At 36.2% G+C, this 14808-nt stretch overlaps 1 protein-coding gene across 1 annotated transcript in view; it reads left to right on the forward strand.

The window, feature by feature from the left end:
• Positions 1 to 3096: 3096 nt before the first annotated feature.
• LOC135084807 (uncharacterized) overlaps positions 3097 to 14808 on the forward strand; it is a 44776-nt gene continuing 33064 nt past the window's right edge. The window contains exon 1 of the mRNA XM_063979546.1: positions 3097 to 3515. The gene's annotated coding sequence lies outside the window, so the exon portion shown is untranslated. The remainder of the gene's footprint in view (positions 3516 to 14808) is intronic.

A 14808-nucleotide genomic window follows, 5' to 3' on the forward strand; every position in this document is an offset into this window, starting at 1 on the left:
GATTTAAAAATAGTCTAGTGTTCAAATTGTGTGATAAAAAATTTTACTGACAGTTAATTTTAATTAAAAGTAGATACGCTTGTTTTACTGCCTGAAAAATGGTAATCAAATATTGCTTTAAAATATGACCGTGAGAAACAACTAGGTTCTACCCGCGACTTGGGCCACGTGAATTTTTGTCTGTCACACACACCTTGGCCTTGTTACAAAAAAGTTAAACCCGGGATGAACACTGGTTTAAAATGATTTAACCATACTATTCAACTCGAGTTACAGTTTTTATACATATTTATAAGGAAAAAGTCTACAAAGGTGCTGTGTCAAAAATATGCTGAATAGACGTATACCTACGTAACTAAACAGTTACCTACTTAAGTACTTGAGAAACCATGGTTTTCTCTTAACTTCACTCTCTACATGTTGACTCATATAAAAATGGCGCGTTATTATGACCAGTGTTTCTTTAATTTAATTCACTCTCTAGTTTATATTATGCAGAACAAGTAAGCTGTATTTACCTATAAAGACACATCTTTTGGTCTTGTCATCATTGCATGCATTACTTGTTTATGTAAAGTTGTGTTGTTGGTAGATCTTTGTCAATAAATAAATAAATAAATAATAAATAACAAGTCAGGTATTTGATCGCAATCGCACCTGATGTTAAGCGAGATGCAGTCTAGGATGGTACATATATTTAATATTGCCCGTTCTTAACAAAATTATAAACACACACATATTCCTATAAGTGCCTATTCACTCTCGTCTTGAAAAGGCCCTGATTAAAGTATTTTTGCGTTTCAACGTCTCTACATCATACAAAAAACATAATTAACTATAAAATATTTCAGTGGTCTAGACGTAAAGTCAACACACAATCAGTATAACTTCCGCATTTGTAATATTAGTTTAGTTATGAGAAATGTCAAGTATGAACCTCTAAATGGCAGTATAAAGCACATCTAGTATGACATCAAATCAGCTGGTTGGCTCATCCATATGCATGCGACCCGGATGCTAGTACAGGGGCTGAGTTCATGGCATCTGCGAGATAGAGTTCAAGTTGACCTTCCTAGGCAAAGGTAATTGCGCGATGGACAGATGACTTCGAGAAGATAATTAGCAGCGGTAGACAACTAGGTTAAAACTAGGTCGTGTTTTGTCGCTTTCCTTAGGAAAGACATACTATGTCCAGCAGCTGACTGCTAAAGGGAGATGTGACAAGGGGGCGGGGCCAGTGTCGCAGCAACATGCCCAAAAACAGAACACATTGCTCGCGACAGCAGTTTCGAACTCAGCGCATTAGTTGGCCTCTATATCTCTGTGATCTAAACTCTAACTACTATCGAATGTTTCTCTTTCACTCAAAGCGAGATGCCAGCCGGAGCTCCAATGCTGTCATGTAGGCCTAAGATGCGCGCCGTGATAACTTTTATCGACGTCAAAATGTATGGGCAAAATCGATAAAATGGCGTGATAACCGCTTATCGCGGCGCGCATCTTAGGCCCAATGGTAAACTTATGTCAAACTGCATGATAGAGCGACGACACATGCAAGTCTTGAAACTGTTAGGAAAGAATTGCCAAAAATTGGGTTAGAGCGAAGTTCAGCAGTGGACTGTGAATGCTGTAATTACAGGTACCTATTTTTCATTTTGAAACTGATTGCACCAAAGACAGCAAAGTAAAACATAAACGAACCTATCTCTATGACTATAGCGTGTCGATCGTTGTCAAGCAAAAACTCAGCTATGAACTAACGATGTTATTCTTATTTGTTTTATCTAATGACCGTTGAAACAGTTAGGTCAACTGACATTATAATAGTTAGAGTTTTTACCTTTTGTTTATGTTATACATAAACGATTTTACAATATTAGACTTTAAGAATAAGTATAATAGGCATACGTGGATTCTCGTAGAGACCGCGTACCTAGTGTAGAACTGCTCGATGGACAGACGACTTTAAGAAGGTTGCGTTGTCTGGAAGAGAGCTTCCAAGCCTAAATTGTGTCGTATCTATTTTTCTACCCCCTTATTTAAAAAAGTTACACCCTAGTTGAACTCTGGATTAAATTGTCATTTAGAATGGAAATGTCATTTAATCCAAGGTTCATCCTAGGTGTAACTTTTTATTGGGGGTAATATGTAGTATGTAGTTCAGTTTTGTATGGCGTGCAATAAAGGTAGGTACTACTGCCTGCCTACTAGGTTACATCTATATCAGTATTCTGAAATAGGTATTTAGAGATGATATGTTTAGTACCCTAAAGTAAAACTATTATATATTCTGTAGTTAAACCATCCTAACTAGAACCTACCATTGCATAATCAACCAACTTTGATGGTGTGTCACCGCGGCCCGCCTCTACATGACGTCATCCTCTTAGAATGCTGCGCCGGTGACGTCATGAGTACCTGGCTCCGAGCAAGGTAGCTTACCTGAATCTAAACTCATACCTAATTTGAATGGATAGGTACTATAGCTTTTAGATACATAACTGCTGTCTAAAAGCTAAGATAGCTGGAATTTGTTGATAAGTCTTTCGTAGTTTCTGCTTTTTCTAAGCCACATTCTCTACTCAGTTAAATTGACTAATAAATGTTCAATGTGACCTGACTGGTTATCTTTGAGGGTTTTTAGACCCAAACAAGGACATTTCCATCTACAATAGTATGAAATGAAACGCATCTGTGGTTTAGTGGCTAACCACTAATCCTTCGTTCCACGGTTCGATTCCTGCCTAATTTTCGATGCATGTAATTTTCATATTATGGTAAATAATTTCAAAAATTCCATTGATATACAGCGGTACCCATTTTTTATTGTATCGTATTAGAAAATGAGGTGAACAATGAACTAACTTGACAATCATCTTACATTTTGGTAGAGCAAGACGCCAGTGTGTTGCCAATGCCATCTAGTGTTGAGTAGATAAATCTCCAAACAAGTTTCCAAGGCATGTCTATCGTAGCGCCATCTAGTAGTACGTACCAGAATAGCTACTACGAAAAGCATGCTTTAAGCTTAAAAGACTTAGTACCCACATGGATGCAGAGGTCGCTAGCTACAAATACAATAGACCGACTGCGCATGTCAAAAATACATGTCATTCACACATCATTTTATTTTGTGATATCGTAAAAACGAGTTGATTTTGCGAAAATACACGGACGTGGTCGTTCGGGGTATGTGTGTCCAGTGTCCGCGGACTATTTCGCCTGTTAATTCGGGGTTGGAACATTAGTGTGGACCCTGAAGTCTGGCGGTGGACGGTGGTTGTGGTTTCATGAAAGAAAAATATTTTTTTCCTGAATCTCCCTTGGTTTTTCATCTCCCGCGGTGTTCAGCGATGGTTGCGGGTTTCGCATGATACATTCCGAGGATGATGTGACTGTGTTTTAAGTTTCCTAGTGTTCAGTGTATGGTTTTCTATTTTTGACGTTCGCTTTTCTAATTATAAAGTGTAAAGCCGTGTTGATGAATTACTTCGGACACAAGCCGTATAAATTGCGTAAGTACACACATTTCTATGTTTCAGCTACAAACAATTCGGAAGCTTTGCCCTGTGCCTAAAAGAGTTGGTCATGATTATTTTTAACCTTTGTTTTGCGACTCCAAACCGTTCAGTCAACATATAGGATCATATTATTTACCTACCGTCAATTCTAACAAGATTCTTATTGGAAAAAATAAAATAAATTCAACCTACTAAAAAGAATATCAACAAAGTACCTATTAATTAAAAATAAAAGGCAATTATTATTTAACTAACGTTTGCACCTATCAATTTTCACCTACAAATTGATACAAACATTAATTTATAATTAATTAGATACATTCTTTTCTTTCAATTTGTTAATACTCCAATTTATAATAAATGCTCTACTTTGTATTTAATTATTAGTACAAAACACGTTTAGATATCTTGGTTTAGAATTTTTACTTTTGTTAGTAAGTTCCGATCTACCACCATAATATGAAAATTACCTTATTAAAAATCTAACCAACTATGCTTTAACTGGTTTATTGATCTAGTTAATTGTTTTTAATTGATAAAATAAAGTAACCAAATCAATCATACACCAAATATTTATTTGAAAATTGAATTTTTTGAGCCCCAATCTTATCTTATCATTTTGCTGTGATTTTTTCTCTGCATCTGGATTAAATCTCTAGATTTCTGATATTGTGTGCATTTATAACAATTCCATAATTCTATTACTTTTTCTGTTGGTAGGTAAAAGAAAATCAAAAGAATATGAAATGAGATAGAACTTTCCTTTTGGAATTCAGCTGACCTTAAGTCAGTTAAGTACAGACGTAGTAATACTGCTCCATTATCAAACCTTTTGGAGCATATACCTTTATTTAATGTCTAGCTAGAATTATGATACCTTCACTTTTTCTCTATTTCTTCAATTAGGTACTGATTATAAAATCGTTAAAAAAATAGCTTTGGAAACATATTTTTCTGTAAATAACAGTACATAATATACCTACCACATCAGTGTAACTAACCATACCTATCTAATTAAAATTTGATGAGATAGTGACCTTTAAACTTATTATTTTTAACTCAGTAATTAGGTATCATTACATAAATGATTGTTAATAAATCAATTGAAGTGCGAAAACAGGCCAAATCACCGAAAATAATTAAATTGTTGTTGTTATTGAAGCCGATGCAAACAATATTTTGTTTTGATCGGTCCGGGTACTATAGGAGAAAATAGTTTGAACAATGGATTTGTTGTTGTATTGTGTATTTTTGTTTTAAATAAAGATTTTCTATTTTGAAACAGTTAAAACTTGTAAAATTTATTAAATTCAGCAACAATATCATTTACAATTAATAATTATAACTAGTTACTAGATATTTTATTAAAATAAATTATCTTTGAAGTTAACAAAATTAATACAATAATACTTTAATTAAAACTATTTGTAAAATTATTCTTCATTTTTTTACACTGTCATAATATCAAAAATCAAATTAAGCATCACATAACTATGATACTCAGTAATTAACTGTAATTTAGTAACATTAATTACTTATGAAATTACTTGATTGATTTGATTGATTGATTTCTATCAAGTTTTTGTATTAGCATCAAAAGTAAGTTAAAAAAATAATTTTATATGCTCATTTAAAATTAAATTAAATGTTACTTAATCTAGTTCTTATCTGCCCCTGAAAATAATAATGTTTCAAATAAATCACATATTATTTGTCGACGCCCGCGGCTTGCTGTAATATACAGTCAGCGTCAAATATTTCGTGACGCTCAAAGTGGCCATAAAGTTGACAACAACCTTAATCCAATTGTAACAAAGACGTGTTGCGAACTTTTTGGCTACTATGGGTGTCACGAAGTATTTGTCGCTGACTGTACATCATAAAACCCACTGTCCCGCAAGTTTTACTTATTAATTTGTGACCTTGCTCGTCAGTTCCTTGTCACATACAGTAAAATGCCGATTTTCCTAACTAGAGTGGCAAGAAAAGTAGTTTGTTTGTGTTGACTTTCCTAGGGCCTTAGCTTTAAAAAGCCTAGGCGCAGACCACCGACTTTTCGTTGGCCGATAGTTGGGTCGGGCTGTTTATCAGTATGGAGATGTATGAAAGTGCGCACATCACACCGATTTGGTATCATCGGCCGATTCTTCATACAAATTAGAATCGGGCCCAACTATCGGCCAACTAAAATTCTAGCTTAGGCTTAGCCGTCTGGTTGTGGCAGAGACTATAGTATAATAGCACCGCCCTTTTTTTTACGACTGGAAAATGCATAAAACTGCGTACTCGCCAGCCCGGGGGAGCTGATGAGTTATGTGGGGCTCTCCTCGCCAGAAGGGTAAGGCCTACCCACTAAAAACCAGTCGGGTCCCTCTGGTCGCGCTTAGTGGGGCATACGAATCGGCGAATCGATCGCATGCATGCCCAAGCGACGGCGCGTCTTTCCGTTCTATACATGGCCAGAACGCACCCATAGGAAACTGCTCGTGTATATTTTGGAGTGTCTCTTTGTAAGTCGGTCACTACAAACTATATACGAATTTTGCGTACTGATCGTGTATAGTTTGTGTCGTGGATGGATTCCGTCTTCGCTCCAAACTATACTACACCACTTACAGTTGACTAGAGTGTGTTTAGTTTATTTGATTTAATAAAATATGGAATTATATTTAAAATTATTACATTTATTAGATATTATGCTCGTGCTTTGTCCTCGAGATTAGAAATAAGAACTACCTATGTAGATCACGTACGGTGATGCCATTTTTAAATTCATTAATTTTTACATAAAATATTATTATTTTACTGAATCTACATATTATTATAATAAATCTAGATTTATAACACTAATGTAAGTGGTTTCTGAAATTAAATTGATTAGGTAGATTTCAAATTAAATAACAATTATTTATTAGTGAGAGTGAATGAAGAAAGTTAAACGTGCATTATTAACTAAAATTGTCGACCGTTCGGTGTAGTGGTTCGAAACGGATAACTGTTCCGGAGGTAGCGGGTTCGATTCCCGCACAGTACAAACATTAATTTGTGTGCATGAACATATTTTGATATTTGTTTGTATTGGACTGGGTGTCTTCTATGTATAATAAGTATGTATTTACAAAAAAAGTATTTAAGTATGTTTATATCCGTTATCTAGTACCCATAGTACAAGCTTTGCTTAGTTTGGGACTAGAAGCGCAGTGTAAAATGTCCAGGGATATTCATTTTTATTTATAAGCTTTTATCTCAAGAACAAAAATCATTTTCACATACATAATTCTTAATTTCAGAGTTATTCAGCCCCAAAACAAATATCTTTTCTATGGCAGAATATGAAACACCAAAAAGCTCTTTATCAAAACAATGGCACGTGTCGAAATTGATTCAATGTTTAAAGTAGACACGCAGTTATGAATTAATATGTAATAGAAAGAGAGGTAAATAACTCAAAATGACGAGCATGCAACTAAGTACTCGCGTATACGGGTGTTTCTCTGCTATTTGGAAAATCGTCCATACAAGACTGTCCTGAAGTAATTTTATTAATTGTTGAGAAAGGACATTGTCAGAAACCGCCTAAAAAACCGCCCAAAAACATTAACCCATCATAATTATTTTCTATTTTTTTTAATACATTAAGCACCCTTTCATTCTAATGGACACTTAAGCATTGAAAAATTAAATAAATAAGTCTTTTAACGTTTATTCTATAATACTATTACAACTTCCGGACGTTTTGGTGCGTGGCATGGTCTAAAACCTATCAAGTTCCATAATTTTTGCCGATAAAATCTGTACGAGGCATTACCGTACTTTATTGCTGGGAGTCCATGTATAGTGATGTTCCTGCGGCCATCATAGACAATAAAATATCGATTTTGAAAATAAAATAAATCGATTAAACTGCTTTGAAGACTAGATTTGCGTTAAAAGCTAAAAAGATATTGACAGTTTGACACTATTACAAGAAGATATCTAAAGTGTCCAACTGGTCGAAGGTCGTAAATAAAATAAAAATAATTAGGACCATAAACTGATATTCATGGTATCATAACTGTAAAAGTGTCAGAATCCGATGTTGAATCCAATGCCAGTTGAAGTGTGAGAAACATATATATTTTTTTTTTATGTGACAGGAGGCAAATGAGCAGACGGATCACCTGATATCAACCTAGTATAGTTGCCAGTCTCTCATAATCTATGCCAATGAGGGTTTTCGCGATTGAAAAATCCGCCAGATGGCAATACGTAGACGTGAGGTCCAAATGCTGCATGATTGGTTATTTTTGACATGACATTGACAGATATCCACCAATCATGCAGAATTTGGACCTCGCGTCTACGTATTGCCATCTCGCGGATTTTTCAATCGCGAAAACCCTCATTCATAGCACATGTATAATAATAGACCAAATGAACTTTTATAGATTGTGAAAGAGAAGATAAAGATTTTATTATTTTATTAAAATCTTGCCACGAGGTAGTTTTTCAGTAGAAACCAGGATTGGATAATCGCTACAGGCAAGTATCAGAACATTTTATAAATATTTTTAATCGATTATATCCATGTGAATCGTTTTAATAAATTGTCATTTTACTTTTTCAATTAAAACTTTTTCAATCCCTAGTCTTGTCAAACTGTCATAATGTCAACAAATTATAAATGTCACGTCAGTTGACTCAATTTCAGTCTTCTGTGCGTTTATTGTATTTTTATTTCAATGAAATAGTGCTAAAGGGTTAGTACTAAAACTGAAAGCCTTTTTTCAGAAAGAAAACCAATGTGGTGCCCTTATTATTCATGCTGTTTGAAAGTTACAAGTCAGTGATACAGAGTTGCCGACATTATAACTCCGTAGTGATACCATACCAAAGAAGAAGTTTTCCTAAACACTTGTGTTGTTTTTATATGTGATCGAATAAAAAGGATTAATTCTACTGCTCAAATGGAATAACTTATCCCAAGAGACCGAATATAAAAAAAACCTCTCCATAGAAATTATCACCATCACGAGGATGTGAATTTTTTTGAGAATTTGATATTGGTCCTGTAAGAAAAGTAGTTGTATTTCAGTAGTAGAATCAACCCTTCTTGTTTCATCAGCAAGAGTAACTATAAAAACGCCCTGTAGGTAGGTATTATTAAGCTGAAGAGTTTGTTTAGTGTCAAAGACTGTCACACAGTGTAACTTAAATTGGCATATTATGATAATGAACATAAAAACTTAAATAAATATTTATGTTAATATTTTTTCTATTTATTTATTTTCCCAAAGCTTCACAGTGACAGCTGAAACAGCAATACTGTTAACAAAACAGTAAAACTAAACTTGGAACAAACTGTTACAAATATGAGGGGTTTAATATTTGTACCGCATGTTGCTTTACTTTCTCGTATAGGTAATAAATGTAATTAATGGCTAGATTATTAATGTTACTTTGTTACCCTCAATAGTGAGGAAATCTTATAAAATGGTAACCCTGATTTTTATTGTCATTCAAGTGCTCTTTCTTCGCATAGGCTTCTGTGATTTGGCCAAGGGCCACACACATTGCGATAACATTATGCGACATTGATTTGACAGCAGCGGAGTGAAGTCTTGCGACTATGCAAAATGATACCCTGTAATCGTAGCGCATACAGACATAGACTGGGCGGGGCACATAGCTCGTAGAGCTGATGGCCGCTGGGGCAGGAAAGTTCTTGAGTGGCGACCACGAGCCGAAAGACGTAGCGTGGGCAGGCCTCCCACTAGGTGGACCGACGATCTGGTGAAGGTCGCGGGAGGTGCCTGTATGCGAGCGGTGCAGGATCGGTCTTCGTGGAAATCCTTGGGGGAGGCCTTTGTCCAGCAGTGGACGTCTTTTCGGCTGAAACGAACGAACGAACGATACGTATTACCACTATTTACCAGACATTACTATTTATTGCATACTCGCCGGATTACACGTAGGAGCACGCGCGTAACAGCTTCGGCCTTGCATTATTATAAGATCTTGTTCCGCCCTTTTACGAACTTCCTCCGTGAGGATATCCCCGCCGAATTCTATGATGAACCTATCAAAAGTCATATTCTGCAATGTCAACCCACCACAAGGTGGACCGACGACCTGATAAAGGTAGCGGGAAGGCGCTGGATGCAGGCCGCTACGAACCGTGCGATGTGGAAGTCATTGGGGGAGGCCTATGTTCAGTAGTGGACGTCCTGTGGCTGAAATGATGATGATGATGAAGAAATGAATGAAAATGACAAATCTTCGCACGTGTATAATACCGTGCCAAAGTAATCATATAATTTTGGCACCTTAATAACTATTGCCGTTTTTGTTGTAAAGATCATGCAGCGCTACTTGCGGATATTATTGGAAAGAAAACTATGTGGGCTCTAGATCTGAAGCCGCTTTAACGAACACGAAGTGCTCATACAATGCGGCGTATTTTCTTCCAGTCTTTAGTCAGGACTTTAGTCGAATTAAAACCCCGGTTGAACGTGATATAGCCGCACTAGAATACGATGCTTTTTTGCATAATCGCAAGACTTCGTTCCGGTGTCGACCGAATGTTATCATGATGTATGTGGCCCAGGGGTTACCGTAGCCGCTAAGGTTTGAAACTTCTTGCTTAAAATATTGTAGTCTTTGGCATAGACTACGATGGTAGTCATGGAGATAGGAGTTTGTTATCTCGTGTCAGATGTAAATGGTGAAAAGAAAACTCATGATTCGTGGTATTTTTATGTAATATGTAGGTATTTTATAAAAGTGGAACCCCGAGTGATCTCCAAAACCCATTCTATTATTATATACGATTCGGCTTCGATATCTATAATACAATAGGAGTTTATTTCATGTGTCAGATGACAAGGGTGGAAACAACCTACGATTCATGTTGTTTATTTACGTGCAATATGTGGGCATATTGTAAAAGTGGAATGCCGAGTTGTATTTCTAAAACTTGTTCTATTATTTTATACTATTTGGCTGCGATTCGGCGTGACGACAATACAAAACATTTTTCGCGAATCGGTGTTCATACATTCACACAATACATTAGACGCCATGTTGTCATAAACGACATATTATAAAATCGCTGTGATTTAATATTCTTAATCATTAATTTTATGGCAAGTGTCCATCAGGAATCATTGTTCTTACACACAGAATCGTATTATTTCGCTTTCGGGTAGTAATATGTCAAAATTGTTGGTTCTTTAGGCGAACAATGTATGGAGAACGAACATTGTCCTTTGCTAATGAAATTCAGGGCAATAGTAATTTAAATACATATCTAAAAAAGCCCACACATTTTCCCCTTAGTTTTTGAGTTATTGGCGATTTTTCGCAAAACTGCGACAGGGGACTGTTGCAACCACCCAGGGGAATGTTTTATGGACAAAAACAATTAGTATTTTTTTTTTAAGTAAACAAACTCTTTATTTTTCTTTGCCATTATAAAAATATGTAAGTTTTTGAAACAAAAAATATTATTATTAAAACAAATATTACTAATTTATAATGACTTTTCTTAAGCCTAATAACAGTAGCATTAAACTTAACGAACAATTAAGTTTTAAGACTTAAATTGTATGACACTAAAGTCAGTCTTTATAATAATCAAAAATGTAGTATCCTGCCTTTTAAAACACAACCAAAAAAATACAAAAAGTAATAAACAAAAAACATTATTACTGCTAATTTTTGTTTTTTGACCCCGTTTCTGGTGAATGTAATATTGAAACGCTATTCTTGTTATTTCGTGTTGGGTCAGATGATCTTAAAGGCGCCTGATGTTCTTCTGCGAAATCTTCTGAATCAGATGTAGGTATTTTCTCTTCCGAAATTATTTGTTCATTATCATCATCATCATTTCAGCCATAGGACGTCCACTGCTGAACATAGGCCTCCCTCAAAGACTTCCATGTTGATCGATTCGTAGCGGCCTGCGTCCAGCGCCTTCCTACTACCTTTATAATGTCGTCGGTCCACCTTGTGTACCGTAAAACGCAGCGTGGGACGTCCACGCGGCCTCCACTACAGAACCTTGCTGCCGATGGGCCATAGTTCTGCGTACTATGTGCCTTCCTATTGCCACTTCTGCTTGCTAATCCGTCGGGCTATGTCACCGACTTTAGTTCGTTTACGGATCTCCTCATTTCTGATTCGATCTCGTAAAGAAACACAAATTATTTGTTATGACTTTCTTTTTTGCACGAAACTTAGCACAGTGCTCCCTCCAAACCTTTTTTACAGCCTTATGCTCACGACAACTCATATCTTTAACTGATTTTAATTAAAGTTTTTCTTTTTTCTTCTTTTTTTCAATTTTTCTTTTAGGGTAATGTTTCAAGTCGATGATATCATAATTGCACAGCTATACGTTTTTGTTCTAGAAATTCTTCTCATGTTTCGCGTAGCTTCTTTTTCGGTGAAATTTTGAGATAATACCTACTAAAAAGACGTTATTTTAGTGGTCAAAACCTAGGAAAACAGTAGTATGAACAGTCCCCTGTGGTATGAACAGTACCCTGTGCTATGAAATGACAGGGGAATGTTCGCCAGGGGAATGTTATTTTTACGTGAATACTTCATAAAACAATATCATTTAAAAACATTAAAATAAACGCAACTTATGTGGCTACATACTAGAAGATTAATTAATTTAAACAAATTGTCGTTATTAAAACTCTTAAAATAGTAAAAAAAAGGCTCACCAGGGGAATGTTTTCACTGACGGCTGAGACGCGTGGTTCACCAGATGACGCAGTAGTAGCATTAAACAAAATAGCGGCTGCCCACTAGCTACACAACTGAACAACCTTAACACCTATTGCGTTCCGTTTCGCGATCTAAGTGCTTTGCGCCAAAACTAAATATGACTTTAAACCGGTTTTAAAATTTTAACAGGGGAATGTTTTAATAATTTGAGGACAGCATTCTCAGAAGGATATTTTGATTAAAATTATATTGTAAACATTGTTTGTGATGTATTAAGATGCTAACTGTTATTGTTAATGTATTTGGATATTTTTTATTCAAATATCAACAGCAATATAATAAACATTTGTAACAATATGTGTAATTCTGGAAAAGGGACGTACCAGGGGACTGTGATTTGAGACGTTTGAGGTTATTTATTCGAATATTCCATGATTAAATTACTAAATATGCTATGTCATGCTAAGAATACCTAATTCTATGTCGGTATTGATACAAAAACCTGAGAAATTTTAAGGTTTACTACATAAATTTAGCTTGGGACAGCGATTTTCCATTTAGTGGAGAAATGCCCATACATTGTAATCGCGAACTTATTACAATACATACATGATTAGTCCGTATGCGTACTGACGATGTATATTTTGGAGTAAGATAATTGACCTAAGTCACTACAAAGTATACGCGAGCAGTACGCAGCGTATGCGTACTGGTCGTGTATAGTTTGGAGGAGCTTAGTAAAAAAAGTCACATCCAAACTATACTCGATTAGTTTCACACCCTTGCGTTCTGGCTATGTATAGAATGGAAAGACGCAGCGACGGCCCCAGCCTCACTCTAATAGACCCCTTCAGTGTGGCCCTCTATAATAGCACCACCCTGACTCTTCCCGTAGATGTCGTAAGAGATGACTAAGGGACAAAATGCGAACATCAAGCCTCCCCAACTGGACTGGCCAACGTGGGGAGAGTAGACCAACGAAATCCTCCATGTACGAGAGGATTCTAAGTTACCTGGTCATGACGATGAAGTTAGATCTACTGGCTAGGATATACGAGTATTGTGCTGTCTCTACACTCTCCACCCTCCCCTGCCTGAGATTCTTAAGAATTTTAAGAATTCCTCCATCAATGTTACGATATTCCAAATCCAGGTTTCCAGCACTCATAGAAGAATCCAGATCACTGTTGTGGACTCCCATTCTTCCCAAGAGCTTCCAGTTATTTTTCGTTATCCCAAGACTCCATAGAGTGGCAATAGATGTAGTAAAAGGAGGTCGCTAAGAGACTGTAATTAATTGTAGTCTGTAGTAGATTCATCTTTAGTATTACACTTCACCTGTCTTTTTACGATATCGTTAGACTAGGCGCAGACCACCGATTTTTAGTTGGCCGATAGTTGTGCCCTATTTTAAATTGTATGAAGAGTCGGCCAAATCAAATCGGTGTAATGTGCGCACTTCCATACATGCCCATACTGAACTGTCCGACTAAACTATCGGCCGACGAAAAATCGATGGTCTGCGCCTAGGCTTAAGCACTCTGACTAAGACTACTCCAATCAATCAAACACTATCATAAGTTTTAATGTAATTTTACTAAAATATGTGTCCACGTACGTTTTCTGACTAAATCACAATATCAAGTATATGAAAACTGACAACCCTAGCGTACCCAGTTGTGAGTCAGCGTCTCTGACCTTCCACCACGACCTTGGCTGTAAGGGTTGTCGATAAAGTGGAAGATAAACACTTAGGGGGGCCTTATTACACTGTAGAGTATAGCACAGATATTCCTTGTACGATTTATGTCTTTGTTTGAATTGATGTAACTATGATCCTTTCCTTTTACACCTTAAGTACACTCGTCATCAAATAAATTGACCCTCCCGCGACGCGAACTTTAAAGATTTTCTTCTGACACAATCATGGTACTCCAACAATATTGGTGTTATTTGAAAGCCCAATAAATATCCTTAAAGAAAAATAAATTTCCATATTAATGTGACTTGAAAAAAGACCTCACTTTGAGCTCACCTCTGGGGTCAATTAGACCAATTTTTATGGTTATAAAACCAAATAATGATCTCACGTGTCCTCTTTAACAGATAGATAGCGATTAATCCCAACTTAACAGTTTTATAGCCATAAAAGTTGGCTCAAGCGTAAACTACCTATTTTTTGAAGAAGTGACTCTGGATTCTTCTACAGACACATTTTTGGGGTAAAAACCTTTCCTTTAATGAAAAGAAGTTTAGAACTAGGCTTTTAAATGGTGCTAATATTGGTGGGAAGTGGGGATGCATAGAGATGTGCCGCTGAGAAAGTTCTCGTTCCCGGCAATATTCCCAGTGAGAATATTCTCGAGAACCGAGAACGCTCCCGGGAATATTCTCAGTGTTCTCGACAGAATACATTTAGTTTTAATTTTAATTTTGTTGTTTATATGTGGTATTATTTGTAATGCTTCGATGTTTTATTAACTGGGCGTTAAGACTAGTCGTTATAAACAAGGCATGAAACGTGTGAGTGAAATATTGCTGTCTTGCTCACTCTTTTCGTGGCGAACGCGTA

The sequence above is a fragment of the Ostrinia nubilalis genome, chromosome 27, assembly GCF_963855985.1.
Source record: "Ostrinia nubilalis chromosome 27, ilOstNubi1.1, whole genome shotgun sequence".
Taxonomy (NCBI): domain Eukaryota; kingdom Metazoa; phylum Arthropoda; class Insecta; order Lepidoptera; family Crambidae; genus Ostrinia; species Ostrinia nubilalis.